Raw genomic sequence first — 17,251 nt, 5'->3', positions numbered from 1 at the left:
GTTTTATCCAAAACAACCAATGGTTCCAAACCATGAAAAATAGTCTCAGACCACCATACTGCCTCTGCCAAACTTCACTGTCAGGATGATACAGTCCAGCAGATATCTTTCTCCAGGCACACCGGTCAGATTGGTAGTCCATGTACTGTGACTATTCACTCTAAAAGACAGCTTTCCATTGGTCTACAGTCCAAGAAAGGCAGAGCTTACATTAAGCTAGATAGCATAAATTAGGCCTAAATGGATGTCAGATGAACTAATGAGACATATGACAGCGAAGAAAAATGCATGGGATACATATAAATTAACACGTGACAGAAGTCTATGAAAGATACAAGTTGATCTGTAACCAAGTTACAAAGGAGTTTAGGCAGACAAAGGCAGATTACGAGAAATCTGTAGCAAGGGATGCAAAGAGTTCTTTACTTATGTAAACTCAAGAAGGAAGGGTATGAATCAGATTGGTCCACTTGAAATCGATGGGTCAACTGTTGATGATCCTGGTCAGGTAGCTAACAAACTAAATGAATATTTTGCATCGACATTCACACATGAGGAGTTATTCAGCGAGGGGAATGCCAGAGGTGTATTCAACTCTGGCAGTAAGCTAGAGAATCTTGTAATAACTGAGAGTAAAGTGGAGTAGAAATTGTTGAAGATAAACACAAGAAAGGCACCTGGGGTGGTTGGGATCTATCCAGTTATATTAAAGGAGGCAGCAAGAAGTAAGCAAACCCTTAGCCATAATTATGAGAGCTTCCTTGGACTCAGGGGAGGTACCCACAGACTGGAGATGTGCAAATGTGACTCAAATTCACAAAGGAGGGTCAAAGGCCAACACAAGTAATTATAGACCTGTGAGTTTAACTTCTGTTCTAGGAAAATTAATGGAGGCACTGGTTAAAGAAGCACTGCAGGATCATCTAGACAAGACTTCAGTTATAGCTCGGACACAGCATGGTTTTGTTAAGGGGAGGTCTTGCCTGACCAATTTGATTGGATACTATGATGCAGTCACAAAAGAACTGGATGCAGGGAATAACTTTGATATTATATACTTGGATCTTAGAAAGGCTTTTGATACTGTTGCACATGGAAGACTGCTGCACAAATTGGAGCAGTGTGGCATTGGAGGCAAATTGCTGCTATAAATAAAGGGGTGGTTGAGGGGGAGAAGACAGCGGTGTCGATTGACTGGTAATCAATGGACACCACTCATCATGGACTAATGTTATTAGTGGAGTCCCTAAGGGTTCAGTGTTGGGTCCATTATTGTTTTCTGTATTTATAAATGATATTGATGATGGTATATCAAGCTAAATGTCCAAGTTTCCAGATGATACAAAGGTTGGCAGGGTTGTCAAAGATACTACTTGACAACCCTGCAATGAATCTGCAGCAACAGGATCTGGAAAGGTTGAGAAGATGGGCTGAGAGGTGGCAAATGAAGTTTAACATTGACAAATGTAAAGTACTACATATGGGAAACAGCAACCCCAGAGCAACGTATCAACTCTGTGGTACTACACTGACAGTGGTAGAGAATGAAAAGGACCTGGGGGTAATTGTGCAGACAGATATGAAGTTCTCTGAGCAGTGGAGACAGGCTGCAAGAGTAGCTCATGGTGTCTTGTCAATGATATACAGGAATTTTTCTAGCAAGGATAAGGAGCAGTGTGGCATTGGAGGCAGGGATAAGGAGGTGATTATTCCTTTGTATAAGGCAATGGTCAGGCCACACCTTGAGTACTGTATACAGGTCTGGAGGCCTCATTTCAAGAAGGATGTAGAGCTGCTGGAACGAATACAGAGAAGGGCAACAAGATTAGTGAATGGAACAAAGGGGTACTCTTTTACGAAGAAAGGCTTAAGTTTTGCAAATTACAGTTTCTGGAGACTAGGTACCAGCGAGGTGATCTGATAGAGGTGTATAAAGCCTTGAATGGTTTCAGCATGCTCAATGCTGATGGGATTCTTCCTCTTGCTCAGAATAATCACCTGAGAGGGCATAAATTCAAATTGAGGAAAGACAGATGTAGGATAGACATGCGGAAATTTGCCTTTAGCCACCGGGTAGTTGGTTGGTGGAAGAGACTTCCATCCCTTGTTGTGGAAGTTGATAGACTAAATAAATTTAAGGCTCAGCTGGACAGGTATTTCAAGCGAACGGAGGGGTGAAGTGGAAGTGGTTTTTTTTTTTTTTTTTTTGCTGATGCTGCATAAGCTTGCTTTCTTGCATCATATGCCTCTACTAATGCTAATGCATCTGGCTATTAGTGGCTTGTGGACAGCTGCACAACCATGGTATCCCACATAATGCAGCATCTGCACAACCACAGTAACCCACATAATGCAGCATCCTGTATTATGTGGGTGCACATCCTGCACCTGCATAATGCAGGATGCTGCATTATGTGGGTGCTGACATGTGTCCCAATCATCTCACTGAAGGCCTGTGTGTGCATGTGTGCTGTGATCAACTGCATTCCAAGTGGACAATTCTTTGCAAGGATCTCCTGTCATGTTCCATCAGTTGAGAGTTTTTCCACATCATTTCATGACTGTTTCAGTATAAATCCACTTCCATTTGCAGATTACATCACCAAACCAACTGTCAACCTAGGGATCTTCAATGCCATTGAAAAGTGTAAAAGAATAGCATGCAACATACTGCTTATGTTGCATGCTATTATCATTTTGTCTTGGAAGTCTGTTAACTCTGTTGACTGTGGCGTCTTGCATTCAGAATTGTACTACTGTCTTCTTGAAGACTTACAAGCATATTTATAGTTGTTTCTGACATGTGGTGCTTGGACAGGATGCAATGAACTATCAGCAGAGGGGTATCTGATATTAACGGTTGGGCAATGTATATAACCTTTGGTATCTTAGGTTCCAAATTATGAGGAAAATGGTATTTTGTGACTTCATTTCTATGGAATGCAGTATGTTTTCCTGCTATTAGAATAAATGTTTAGAAATTTCTATATATTTATTTCTGAAAGATTTACATAAATAAAATATAATATTAAATAGCTGCAATTTCCAAATTCTTTAAAAAGCATCAAGTTCGGGTTGTTTGCAGTAAACAATGACATAATAAAGCTACAAGGTAATACTATATTCTTGCCCAAAAACTGCATGTATTTTAGGCTTATTTTATATACATGTATGAGAAGAAAAAGCTATTTCTTGAAAGAAAGAAAATCCCTCCACATGAGACTGGCTCCAAGTGGAAAAATTATTTTACAGAGAATTCCTTCACAGTGTGTGGCAGGAAAGCCTGGGTACTGTGTCCCCTAGAAAAACTGATGAGAAGAAACTTGTTTGCATTGGAAGAGAAAAAGAGAGCCAGGAAAGATAGCAGGTCTGTAAATGATAATATATTATCATTGCTTCACAAAGCATTAGACTTGTCAAAATATATAATAATGGCAATAATATCATAGAAACACTTATAGAATTTAGGTCTAAGTTGATTGATAATAGATTTCCAGCTAATATTATCGCTATAAACCTTCATAAAGCCATTTTTATTGCTATTAATAAATGGCACAATAATATAAACCCAATCACATCGTAGCAAAAGTATTTTCTATATAAGAAACTCAATTTTAATATAAGCCTCCACTGCTTCATATATTTTTAAATTACATATCACAAGGTTCACTATAATAGTAGTAGTAGTAGTAGTGGCATGTGATGCAAGAAAGCAAGTGTATGAGCTTATGCAGCATCAGCCAAAAAAAAAAAAAAATTTGCACACAACCATTCCCTTTAAATGTTTGTCCAGTTACTCCTTAAATTTATTTAACCTATCAACTTCCACAACGACAGATGGAAGTTTATTCCAGAAATTAACCACCCGCTGGCTAAAGGAAAATTTCCGCACATCTATTCTACATCTGTCTTTTCTTAATTTGAATTTATGCCCCCCCCCAGGTTCGTAATCAGAACAAGTGGAGGAATCTCATTAGAATTCAGCATGCTCAACCCATTCAAGGCCTTATACACCTCAATCAGATCACCTCGCAGGTGCCTAGTCACCAGCTGCTGCAATTAGCATAACTTAAGCCTCTCTTGATAAGAGGATCCCTTCATTCCCCCTCACCAATCTTGTTGCCCTTCTCTGCACACGTTCAAGCAAATCTACATCCTTCCTAAAATGAGGCCTCCAGACTTCAAGGCGTGGCCTGACCATTGCCTTATACAGAGGGACAATCACCTCCTTTTCCCTGCTAGCAAAATTCCTATATATCATTGACAAAATCCCATGACCTGCCCTGGCAGCTTGTCTGCATTGCTCAGAAAACTTCATATCTGACTGCACAATTACTCCCAGGTTTTTTTCATTTGCTACCACTTATTGCTACCATTTATTTGTCAAGGTTAAACTTCAGTTGCCACTTCTCAGCCCATCTGCCGAAATTTTCTAGATCCTGTTGCAGTAGCACACTGCCATTTGTGTCATTAACAACCCTGCCAACCTTTGTATCATCTGCAAACTTCGACACTAAGCCTGATATACCTTCATCAATATCATTGATAAATATACAAAACAACAGAGGACCCAACACCGAACCCTGTGGGACTCCACTAATAACATTAGTCCACGAAGAGAGCACCCATTAATTACCACCCTCTGTCTTCTCCCACTCAACCATACTTTTATCCATTGTAGCAACTTACCCTTAATACCATTCTGCTCCAATTTGTACAGTAGTCTTCTATGCGCAACAGTGTCAAAAACTTTCCTGAAATCCAAGTATATGGTATCAAAATTATTTTTTGCATCCAGTTCCTTTGTAACCACATCATAATGTCCAATCAAATTTGTCAGACAAGACTTTCCCTTAACAAACCCATGCTGTGTCTGAATTATTGCTGCAGTCTTGTCTAGATGATCCTGCAATGCATCTTTAACCAGTGCCTCCATTATTTTACCCAGAGCAGAAGTTAAACTAACTGGTCTGTAATTACTCGTGTCACCTTTCGATCCCCCCTTTGTGAATTGGGGATACATTTGCACATCTCCAGTCCGTGGGGTCCTCCTCTGATTCCAAGGATGCTCTCATAATTATGACTAAGGGTTTGCTTATTTCCTTTACCGCCTACCTTAATATAACTGGATAGATCCCATCCACCCCAGGTGCCTTTCTTATTTTTAACTTCAACAATTTCTCCTCCACTTTGCTCTCAGTTATTACAAAATCATTAAGCATCCTGCTACAATTTGATAACCTTCTGGCATTTTCGAACCTTAATAACCCCTCAGGTGTGAATGTAGATGCAAAATACTCATTCAGTTTGTTTACTATCTGAGCAGGATCATCAACAGTCATATATATTAAACACCGTCTAGTATCCCTCTTGTAGTCATACCAGGATCCCTTACTAAAGGGTTAGGCAGTTACGCTCCCGGTATATATCCTAAGTAACATTATATAAAGTTATTTTCTTTACTTTTCACTTTTTACTATCTAACCCTAATTTTTTATACCTCAAGATCTATTAGAGCAATTAGAGGGAAATGAGGCACTATTACTATATTTAACCACACTTCCTTTCTCCTTATGTGCAGTAGCTTTCTTTTGCATAAATATAAATCAAATAATATTACCACAACTGAAATTGAAAATAATGCTGGATTTCTATATAATATTCTATATGTTCATTTCGTAGTTATCTGTTGGGTTATCTTTTATCTGTTATCTTGCCTGTTTGCTGTTAAATTTAAATTTTAACCAAATAGCCTTTATGTTGATGATTATTAATTGGACTTAGTTAAGCAGGCAGATGGCATTCAGAAATGGATAGCTCTGCTAATTATTGGTGGCATATATTGAAAGGAGTTAGACCTTGAAAAAGTTCCTTTCAACGTATCTATAGATCGATAATCAGCTACATAATCATTATTGTATTCTATATTATATATTATTACTAATTATGTTTATTTCCAGGGTATGGCAATGTAGACCTACATAGGCTATCCTAGTCTTTATAAGTTATTTTGGCCTTATGGCCTGCTGTATACTGTTATGTTTATACAGGGTGATTCACTACCAGTGCGACAAACATACAGGAGGTATAGGGGGCACAAAGACGAATCGGAATCACATAGCATTGCAGGGTCCGAAATGCCTTTGTCATGCTGTAGAGGACGTTGAACAGGAGGTCGCGTGAACAGCGATCCAGCTGGAAGTCAGCATTTGCGAACTGGTTCCCGAGGAAGTAGGATGGACGAGTATTCGAACGTTGAACTGGCCGACATGCCCCTCTCGTATGGAGCTGTGGACTGTAACGGGCACGCCGCTCTGTGCTTGTACCAGGAAGGTTTCCCAGCACAGGCGTGCTCCTCATCATACGATTTTCGCACGTGTGCACAGAAGGTTATGTGAGACTGGTTGTTTCACGAGAGGTACCATGAATCGAGAGCGAACGACGAGGACGCCAGACAATGAGGAGAATGTCCTACGTCTTGCAGAAGGCAATCCGAGTACGAGTACTCGAGCGATAGGCCAACGATTGGATATTTCCCAATCCACTGTATGGAGGATACTGTCAACAAACCAAATGAGTTCATACCATCTGCAATGCGTCCCATCATTGGAGCCTGCGGATTATCCACGCCGTAGGACTTTTGCTACTTGGTTTCTTCAACAGAAACGGTTTGCAAATGCCGACGTCCAGCAGGATCGCTGTTCACGTGACCTCCCGTTCAACGTCCTCTACCGCATGACGAAGGCATTTCAGACCCTGCAATACTACGTGATTCCGATTCGTCTTTGTGCCCCCTACACCTGCAAGTTTGTCGCACTGGTAGTGAATCACCCTGTATACACATTCAGTACTTATATAGTACATATTATACTTTTACTATAATAACTAGACAATACACTGATGTAATGTTCAATCTACTATTGATGGCATTAATCTGATCTGATGTAACTTTTACATTTAACCCAATTATTATTAATAGATTAAATATATATATATATCTATATGTACAATAATTATGCACAATATATATATATATATATATATATATATATAGGGCATAATTTAGGGCAGGAGGTATTTCAATCGTTGAAGCCTGACTGTCTGCTTAGCAATTGGTGTGCTAGCAGTGGTCGGTTAGCCTATGATGCATGTTGCATTTATATTTAAATTGTTAAAAGAATTATTACAATTTAGCACACTAAATGCTAAGCAGACAGTCAGGCCTCAATGACTGAAATGCCTCTTGCCCTAAATTAAAAACCATAAAACAAATAAAAAGTTATGCACAGTACTATTAATGTGTATATAATGTATAATTGTTAAACCAGCAATAGCATTAACGTCACATTAACATGAAAATTTATCCATCACAGTGATAAAAAACTAAAATTAGCGGTTAAAAAATTATAAATACAGTGGTTTCCGGTTATTTGGGTCACTGGTTAATCGGGGCAGCCGTTTATTTGGGGCAAATCTTAAAAAACAGAAACCAATCGAGAAAATAGCCAGGGTTTATTTTGCTTAATTGAGACAGCATGCCGTTTAATCGGGGCGGGAGACCGCAGCACTGGAGATTACCCTACAATTGTCTCCGACAGTACTACCACATGGTTCGGTCGAAATTCTGGAGGTCACAACCATAAAACAATAAAAACAATTAGCAGTCACCTGTTTATTGGGCTTTTCTGTTAGTGAAATCTATCATAAACGGACAGTAAATTCGATCTTACTGAATTTTGTGATAACACCGACAGCTGGAATTCTGTGGGTTATTATGGTGAAATGTGTTTACACTTCCATGAAATCTTCAATCATAGAAAAAAATTAATTTTCAGAATCTTCTCTTCATTCCTATTTTTAAAGCTTTGTAACTCGTTACTCCGTTCTCACTTGTGTGTATTGTGTTATTTGCAATTTGTGTGTGCCGTGTTCTTTGTTATTGATTGCTTATCTTTTTACTGTTTTAAATTTTAACCCCCACCCACAAATGTCAGTGAACAGAAATGTCAACTAGTTCGTATGTACATATTACAGTACGTATTAATTATTCCGATTATCACGTATATTCTTCCGATTTTCACGTATCATTTAATTTTTTAATTGGTAAGGTAATAAAGGGTAAATTTGTGTTTAATATATCTTTGCTTTTATAGCCTGTGGATAATATTCATCCTATTTTCACTAATTAGAATCACTGTTTAATAGAATTAAAATTCAATTCACAAATGTAATCACAATGACTGGCGCTTGGGGCAGCCACTTAATCAGGCAAAAATGCACTAGTCCCGATGTGTCCCAAATAACTGGAATGGACTGTATATACACAGGCTGGCCTCAATTAACGCGATTAATTCGTCCCACGAGAGCATTGCACAAAATGGAAACGCGTTAATCAAATATAATAATCAATAGAAAATATTATAATTGGTCCTTGACCTTCAGGAATGTCCATAAAAAAATTTTAAAAATACCTTTTAAATAACTTTTTAACTGTATACCATGTAAAAGATAATGAAAATAATTATGGAATTAAATGTTTATTGCATAAAACGGTGGTTTCCAAACCGTGCTCTGCAGAATATTTTAAATTTTCGAGGGAAACACAGCGATACTCGACATCTGTCAGACACTGCACAAACTACTAGCTCGAGGTAGTTCGTAGTTTCAACGTTTCTTATTAAGTTGTTTGGACCTAACTACTTAATAAATGGAACTGTCAGGTATTTCTTTTGGTCTAGGTGCACCGTGAAAAAATTACTGAGACACTAAGGGCACTATGAACCGAGAAAGTTTGGGAACCTCTGACATAAAATACACAATGAAGAAACAATTTGTTACAGAAATATCTGAACAGAGTCTGAGTCGTTTGAACAGTGTTGACTTTCTCTTTACATCAATCAATTTCCAATTGCCAACAACCTTTTGGTGCAGATAACCTCAAATCTTTTGTTTGAGCTTCTCTGCGATGCAAAAGATTTCATCTAGTTCTTTTACTGTTATTACTTTGCGGTAACATTTTCATCTGGCTCATTTAAAAATTAGAATTTTTAAATGCAAGTCTGCATTGACTTTATTAGCGGGAAACAAACAAGTAACATGTTTTCTTCCAACCGGTTGCTGGAACACGCTGAGGCGGGCAGCAGGCAAACGTTTGTTTATTGCCCGTCCGACATGCGGTAAGCTTAACACATGATTAAAATCTTTTTCAACTATCACATATAAAAAAAAAAAAAAAAAAAGATCGCATTAACTGGAAATTTGCATCGTGAAAAGTGGTATAATTTTTTCAAATAGCGGTAACTGAAAAACGCGTTAATCAAACTTGCATTATGCGAGGCCTGGATGTATATATATATATATATATATATGCAGGAACCTCCGTACAACATGGTACTTCCACAACACGGTTTCGCTCTAACACGATTGCCAAATTGTGGCAATCCTTGCACAACACGTTATGTAAATAATACAGTTTCGCTCTAACACAGTTTGAGAATTGTGGGAAATCTCGCATAGCACGGTATTTTTGAGCTTTTGTGCTGGGAAAACCCTGCTATTATGTTAGATGTAATTTTCAACATTTTCATTCCTTTTTGTGAATCCCTGCTGTTGATTTGCCACCCATTATCGCCTTCATGATATTTTTCTAAAGCACATTTCTGGAGGTAACTACCATAAAACAGTAAAAACAATTGCAATTTCTAGTTTACTGGCATTTTCTGTTAGTGTAATCAATTATAAACAGGTGGTAAACTCGATCTTCTTGCATTTCCTATAGTGCCAATAGCTGCAATTCTGTAGGTTTTCTCGTTATTATGGTGAAATGTGTTTCCCCTTCCGTGTAATATTCAATCATATATAAAAAACAAATTTTCAGAAACTCATTACTTCGTATCTCACTTGTGCGTATCGTGTTTGTTGCAATTTTTGCATGCCATGTTCTTTGTTATTAATTGCTTATCATTTTTACTGTTTTAAATTTTACAACCAAAAAAAAAAAGTCAGTGAACATAAATATCAATTAGTTAGTATGTACATATTACAATATGTACATATTATAGTATGTATTAATTAAACTATGCATGTAAGTGTAAATGTATTTTTATTTTGCTAACTGGAAAATATTCTTCCGCTTTTCAAGTATCATTTAACTTTGTTAACTGGTAAGGTAATAAAGTTAAATTTGTGCTTTATATCTTTAAAGTGGAGGTCCACTGCATTTTGTTGGGATCCCTGGGTTAGATTCTGTGCTTGTTTGAGACCATAAAAAATTGTGATTTTGAAGCATGCAGTTCTTGACTTTTAAAGAGAACAGAAGGTACATGCAATCTAGATACTGCAGAAGAGATTGTGCTTAGCAGCGATGGAAAGGAAGAAAATTAAATGAAAGTACATTATCTGACATATAAGTATCACTGTTTGTAAGGTAAGACCTTTCTTCAGTTATTACTATTTAAGTTGCTACTATTATAAAAATAATAGTATAAATATTAAGTTATTACTACTATAAAAATTAAGTTTCCAATAGTTATAAAAAAAAAAAAAAAAAAAAAAAAAAATGGTATATTTTTGTTAGCTTTTGGAATGTAACTCCCCTTTTTGTACTGGTTCTTAATCCCATAGAACACAGTTTCGCATTACACAAGATTTTGTAGGAACCAAACTACCGGGTTACACAAGGATTACTTGTATATACAGGAACTCCCGAACTTACGTAATACTCGACTTACGGAAATTCAATTTCACATAAGTTTTTGCCAGCTGGTGCAAACTTAAAAAAATTGTGGTAAGGCATTTTGTGTTCCCTAGGAATAAATGGAGGTATTGTGAAAATACTGTAATGTGAACCCAATAACACACTGGTTGTTTTTTTTTTTTTTTTGTAATTCGTTCCAAGTCCTTGGAAGTTGAAAATTTCGCTACATTACTAAGCTATTTATCTCTCTAAAAGGTCATATTTATAATGGAAATTGCACTACCCTTTCATCATTATTACATGTTCCAGTTATAAGAATCAAATTTGAACGCCTTTGTGATATTTTTCTAAAGCATGTTTCTGGAGTTCATGACCATAAAATAATAAAAACAATTTGCACTTTCCAGTTTATTGGGCTTTTCTGTCAGTGCATCTAAATATAAAAGGGTAGTAAACTCAATTTTATTACATTTGCAATAATACCGATAACTGCAATTGTGTGGGTTTTTATGCTATTGTGGTGAAATGTGTTCTCCTTCACTGAAATCTTCAATCATATAAAAAACAAATTTTCAGAAACTTCTCATTCCAATTTACGTATTACAATGATGATATTACAATTTACATATTATAATAGTTCCAGGAAATGAAACAAAATTGATTTAGAAATGAAGATGAAAATGATTAAGAAGTACAAAGCAGGAGCCGACCGGGCTAGCCGAGTGGGTAAAGTACCTGCCCGGCAACCCAAAGGTTACGGGTTCGATTCCCGCCTCGGGCTTGGATCAAAGTACTGCAAAAACCTTGGGAGGTGCAATATGGCCACAGAAGCCGATGCGCCAACAACTACCAAATCAAAAAAAAAAAAAAAAAAAAAAAACAAAGCAGGACAAAGTTTGTTATCTATTGCAAGGGAATTATGTCTCGTTGCTTCAACAGTGAATACTATTTTAAAGGACAGTGTGCATATCAAATAACATGTCAAAGGATCAACGCTCTTAAGATCAACAGTGATCACAAAACAGTGTTCAGGTGCTATATCGAAGATGGAACACTGTTAATAATATGGATAGAAAATCAGATTCAGAAGCGAGTGCCTGAGTCTAATGACCATTCAAGCAAAAGCAACAAGTATTTATAAAGATATTAAGGATAAGTAAGGCGAACCCCAACCCATGTTTGTGGCAAGCAAGAGGTGGTTTAATAGGTTCAAACATCGCGATGGTTTCCACAATGTTAAAGTATGCAGTGAAGTCACCACTACCGATTCTGCAGCTGCAGAGAAATTTTGTGATGTGTCGGAAAAAATTATTGACGAAGGTGGCTATTCAATTCTGCAAATTTTTAATGCTCTGAGACTGCTCTATATTGGAAAAAAATGCCGGATCAAATATACACTGCCAAAGAGGAAAATACAATGCCAGGTTTCAAGGTATCAAAAGATGGACCATGCTCTTGCTTGCGGCTGATGCAGCGGGAGATTACAGATTAAAACCACTGCTTGTGTACCATTCTGGAAATTCTTGTGCATTTAAGGACATCAATAAAGCCACCCTACCTGCGCATCTCCAATCGAACCAGAGAGCATGGATAACAATATCTCTCTTTGAGGATTGGTTTAAATGCTGCTTCATTCCGGAGGTTGAAAAACATTGTAAAGACAATGATGTTCCTTTCAAGATTTTTCTTCTATTAGATAATGCTTCTGGACATCCTACACATCCAGATGATTTCAATTCAAAGGTGAGAGTCATATTTCTACCGCCAAACATGACTTCACTCTTCCAACCTATGGATCAAGGTGTTATTTCGAATTTAAAAACATACTGTTTAAGCACATTTGCTCAGGCATTGCTGCAGTAGACGATGAAAAAAATTTTAAGTTAAGGGACTTGGAAATCTTACAATATTTACCTCGCCATATTAAACATTAATAAGGCCTGGATGGAAATTACTAAAAGTTGTTTAAATGACGCATGGAAGAAAATATGCCCACAGCTTGTAAAAGGCTTCAGAGGATTTGAAAATGACGAATCATATGAAGAGATTACAGATAAGATTGTTTGTTTGTTATTTGGTTTTTAGGAGCATTAGCAACTAAGGTCATACTGCTCTGGGGATATGTGGTGGTCATTCCCCGACCTTTCCGCATCCTACGTATTTGGTGGTCAAGGGCTCGAACCCTGGTCTAATCAAGAAGCGTGTGCTACGCACTGCTGCTCCTGCCCACCTGGCTAGGGAGGCGCCAGAGATAAGATTGTAAAGGTTGCAGAGCTGCTTCATCTGGAGGTTGATGCCAAAGATGTGGAGGAGAAAAAAATGAATAGCAAATGCTTAGATGTGGAGGAGTTAATAGGGGAAGAAGAAAAGGAACTATCTAACGAAGAACTTATTTACTTGCAGGCAGCGATAGTGAAAGAAGAAAATGCTGATGAAGCTCAAGATGAACCAAACAAGGAACCGAGACACTTCATCACCAGACAGATGGCAATGGCATTTCGTGAAATTGTATCGGCAATGGTGAAGTTTGAGAAGATGGATCCTGACAGCGAATGATTCTTGAGAGTTAACAGAGGGGTGAATGATATGCTTGCTTGCTACAAAGAAATCTACGATGAAAAGTAAAAAGTCACCGTCCAGTCATCCATTAATATGTTCTTTCATAAGGTTAAGCGGCTGACCCTCCTCTAAATCTCCACAGCCCTCAACCTCCACAGAACCATACTTATCAGCTGAAGACATCGATTTTGGCAACGATGCAAAACTTACAGACGTTATGCCTGTCTCCACTTTTTTGTAATTTTATAATTTTTAAATTGCATGCTTTTGTAATTTTTCCTGCGCATGAGATAAAAAATTGAATAAATACAAGAAATAATTCTATATACATGTTCGTCGAACATTTCTATTTTGATTCAATCAATTCAGCAAGCACAGTTGTGAGTGTTGTACAAGCAGGGAAATTTCGACTTACATAGCATTCCACGGAACGCAACCCCTACGTATATCGGGGAGTTAATATTGATAAAAATAATAGGATATAATGACATTATTGAATGTCTAAGAAAACAAGAAAAAGTATTAAATTATTAAACTAGGTTATGGATCCAGGGCACTACTAGTTATAGCAGAAATACCCAGCAACCATAATGAATTACAGTCTGTCCTCGTATAGCACGATAGTTGCGTTCCTAGAAACCCTCGTGCAATGCGAAATCGTGCAATATAAACAACAGGCCCTATGGGAAAAGTAGGGTTAGGTGCCGACCACCCAAGATTGAACACACATTTGGAACCAAAACATTACCAAACAAATAATCGGGTAATTTTAATCGTTATAAAATACGTTAAGTATTTTATAACGATTAAAATAAGTAATAAAAATATTATAATAAAGTATTTTTAGTATTTTTTAATACTAAAAAGTATTTTTTACGAATAAAATACGTATTTTATTCGTAAAAAATTTATTATATTAAATAAAATAGTCGTAATAAAATACTTACGTATTTTATAATACGTAAGTATAAATTATAATACGTAAGTCGTAATAAAATATTGCTAATGCTTTTGCTTCTATCGTAAGCAAACTTGCTTTTTGTTTGATTTTCTATCCAAACAGATGACAGCCATTCCATCTCTTCCAATTCTTGTGTCTTAATCTAATGGATTTTAATTACACTGAGTTGTTCCCGCTATGAAAGTTGTTTTTATTTTCTCTGCATTCTTTGTAATTCTCGGCGTTGCCTCATTTAGGTCTGTAGCACGTGCAATATCACATGGCCTTTTGTTTCGCTCAAAGCGTTTCACAATTTCATATTTTTTCTCTATCGACAGAGGCGGACAGAAGCCTTACGGGGGAAACCACGGTGGGCCGGAGGCCGGTGTGATTTTGGCCATAAACCGTAGTATGAGGCCACTATAAATTTTCCCGGTTAAGAATTTTTGATCCAGGCCGCCTCTGTTTATCAATATTGCTTTTTTTTTTTCCCTCTGAATCTGCAGTGTCTTAGCCAGAACGCTTGCTTTTCACACCTTTTAAGTATTTTACTCATTTTTAGGGAATAAAGCACAATTACAAAATGAGGAAGCACGCTTGATACTCATAAACAAAGCTGCGCGCGTGTAGCAAGTGAATAAACAACACCGTAAAGGCAGAGATACACTATTAACACCTCACATTTTACTAAAGCACATTTCTGGGGGTTACTACCATAAAACAATAAAAACAATTTCCAGTTGTGTTTCTGCTAGTGGAATCTGTTATAAACTGGTAGTAAACTCCATCTAATTGCATTTGCTATTATATCGATAACTGGAATTGTGCTGGTTTTTACGTTATTATGGAGAAATGTGTTTCCCTTTCACTGATATAAAACACATAATACATTTTCAGAGTCTTCTTCATTCCTATCGTGTTGCGTTCAGTTGGGGGTGATTCCGCGTTCGACTGCCATTTCTTGTAAACACAAAGGCGAATCGTGTATAAGCGAATTCGGTTCGTGTTATATAAGATAACGTTCCCCTATTTATAAATCGTGTATGATCGAATTCGTGTAATGTAAACACGTGTTATACGAGGACCGACTGTATAGACAAATGTATTTTATCAGTGTATTGGATAGGGGTGCTGACCTGTTAAGTGTAATTACAAAGGAAAAAAATGGAGAATTCCTGCAAGGTAAAAGCAGATTATCTGATTAAATGAAATTAACATAACAAAAATGGTATCTAATGCAGTGGGTCCTAAGACTTTACTTCATCCGAGTGTTGGCAGCCAAAACCGCAGGAGTCACCGTAATAAGCAGGGTCTCTGTTTCTGTTATGATGTATATATACAAAACGTATACATCACAGCTGACCCAACAGAGACCAAAAGGAAGGAATAAAATTCAAACATAAAGTAAAGTTAAAATGCTAAAATAATGCCGATTAAATCCTCAAAGGAAAACTGAATGAAAGCTTGAATTAAAAAATGAAGGCAAAAGGCCCTGTATGAAATTTAAACAAAGTAAACTTAAGATAAAGGAATAAAGTCAGATTTTTTGACAACTTACTGTATGCTTAGACCAGAATTGGTCTAAGCATACAGTAAGCTGTCAAAAACCTGACTTTATTCCTTTATCTTAAGTTGGCAATGATGTATACGTTTTGTACATATACATCATAACAGAAAGAGACCATGCTTATTACAGTGGCTCCTACAGTTTTGGTTGCCGACCCTCTGATAAAGTAGTCAAAAGTCCTAGGACCCACTGCATTAGGTACCATTTTTGTCATCATTATTATTTTTATGTTAATCTTAATTTCATTTAATTTCAGATAATCTGCTTTTACCTTGTAAGCATTCTCAATTTTTTCCATTGTAATTACACTTGACAAGTCAGCACCCCTACCCAATACACTGATAAAATACATTTGTCTATATATATATATATATATAAACCTGCTTTTGAATAACATGGTATAATATAAAGTAAAAGTTAGTTAAAATAATAACAATTTTATTCAAACTTAAGAAAAAAAATACTGTAATATTTTGACACTAAATTATGAAAAGAATAAAAATTAACTGTACAACAGCATGTTCCCTTAAGATAAAATATATACATAATAAGACTCTTATACTGTGTAGAACAGTAAAAAACAAAACAGCTCTATATCATTTGAAAGCACAGTATCAATCCTAAATTGTCAGCCAGTTAGTTAGTTTTTGGTTTTTAGGAGCATTAGCAACTAAGGCCATATTGCTCCGGGAATATGCGGTGGTCATTCCCTGATCTTTCCGCATCCTCCGTATTTGGTGGTGATGGGCTCGAACCCTGGTCTAATCAAGAAGCATGTGCTACGCACTGCTGCTCCTTCCCACCTGGCTACAGAGGCACCTTGTCAGCCAGTAACATTCAGGATTTTTTTTTTTTTTTTTGATTTGGTAGTTTGTTGGCGCATCGGCTTCTGTGGCCATATTGCACCTCCCAAGGTTTTTGCAGTACTTTGATCCAAGCCCGAGGCGGGAATCGAACCCGCGACCTTTGGGTTGCCGGGTAGGTACTTTACCCACTCGGCTAGCCCGGTCGGCTATTCAGGATTCTTTCCAAATCTTACTGCCAAACCTTAAGTGAGACTAAATAAGAAAAGAAAGTCACTTCTGCTAAACTTGGTAATTTAGTCATGCTGCTTCAAGAGTGAGTACTGCAAGTGACACCATCCCCCTCTCTAACTCAGCCCCACTTAAGGTGTGATGATAGAATTCAGAAATAATCCTGATCATATGATGCTGATATTGTCAACAAAAGCCATTTTGTTTTTCCAAACCACATGGTATAACAGTATCTTAATATATATATATATATATATACATATATGTTTTATTATTCATATATTTTATCTTCATGGCTATTAATCATATCATTTCCTAACCATATAGCACATTCTCTTATTTTCCAGTATTGTATGGTTAGAATTTTGATTAAACCCTGTCTAAAATGTAAATAATCCTACAATAAATAATGGAAGAATGATGATTAGAATATAATCATCAGATAATGTTTCCAT

The 17,251-nt window shown here is 36.9% G+C and overlaps 1 protein-coding gene across 5 annotated transcripts in view; it reads right to left on the bottom strand.

The window, feature by feature from the left end:
* The window catches only part of Upf2 (UPF2 regulator of nonsense mediated mRNA decay), a 695,457-nt gene that overhangs the window by 595,013 nt on the left and 83,193 nt on the right, over positions 1 to 17,251 (bottom strand). The window lies entirely within an intron of this gene.

The sequence above is a fragment of the Mastigoproctus giganteus genome, chromosome 13, assembly GCF_048544385.1.
Source record: "Mastigoproctus giganteus isolate SK-2022 chromosome 13, ASM4854438v1, whole genome shotgun sequence".
Taxonomy (NCBI): Eukaryota; Metazoa; Arthropoda; class Arachnida; order Uropygi; family Thelyphonidae; genus Mastigoproctus; species Mastigoproctus giganteus.
This window is presented reverse-complemented; position numbering and strand designations above follow the sequence as displayed.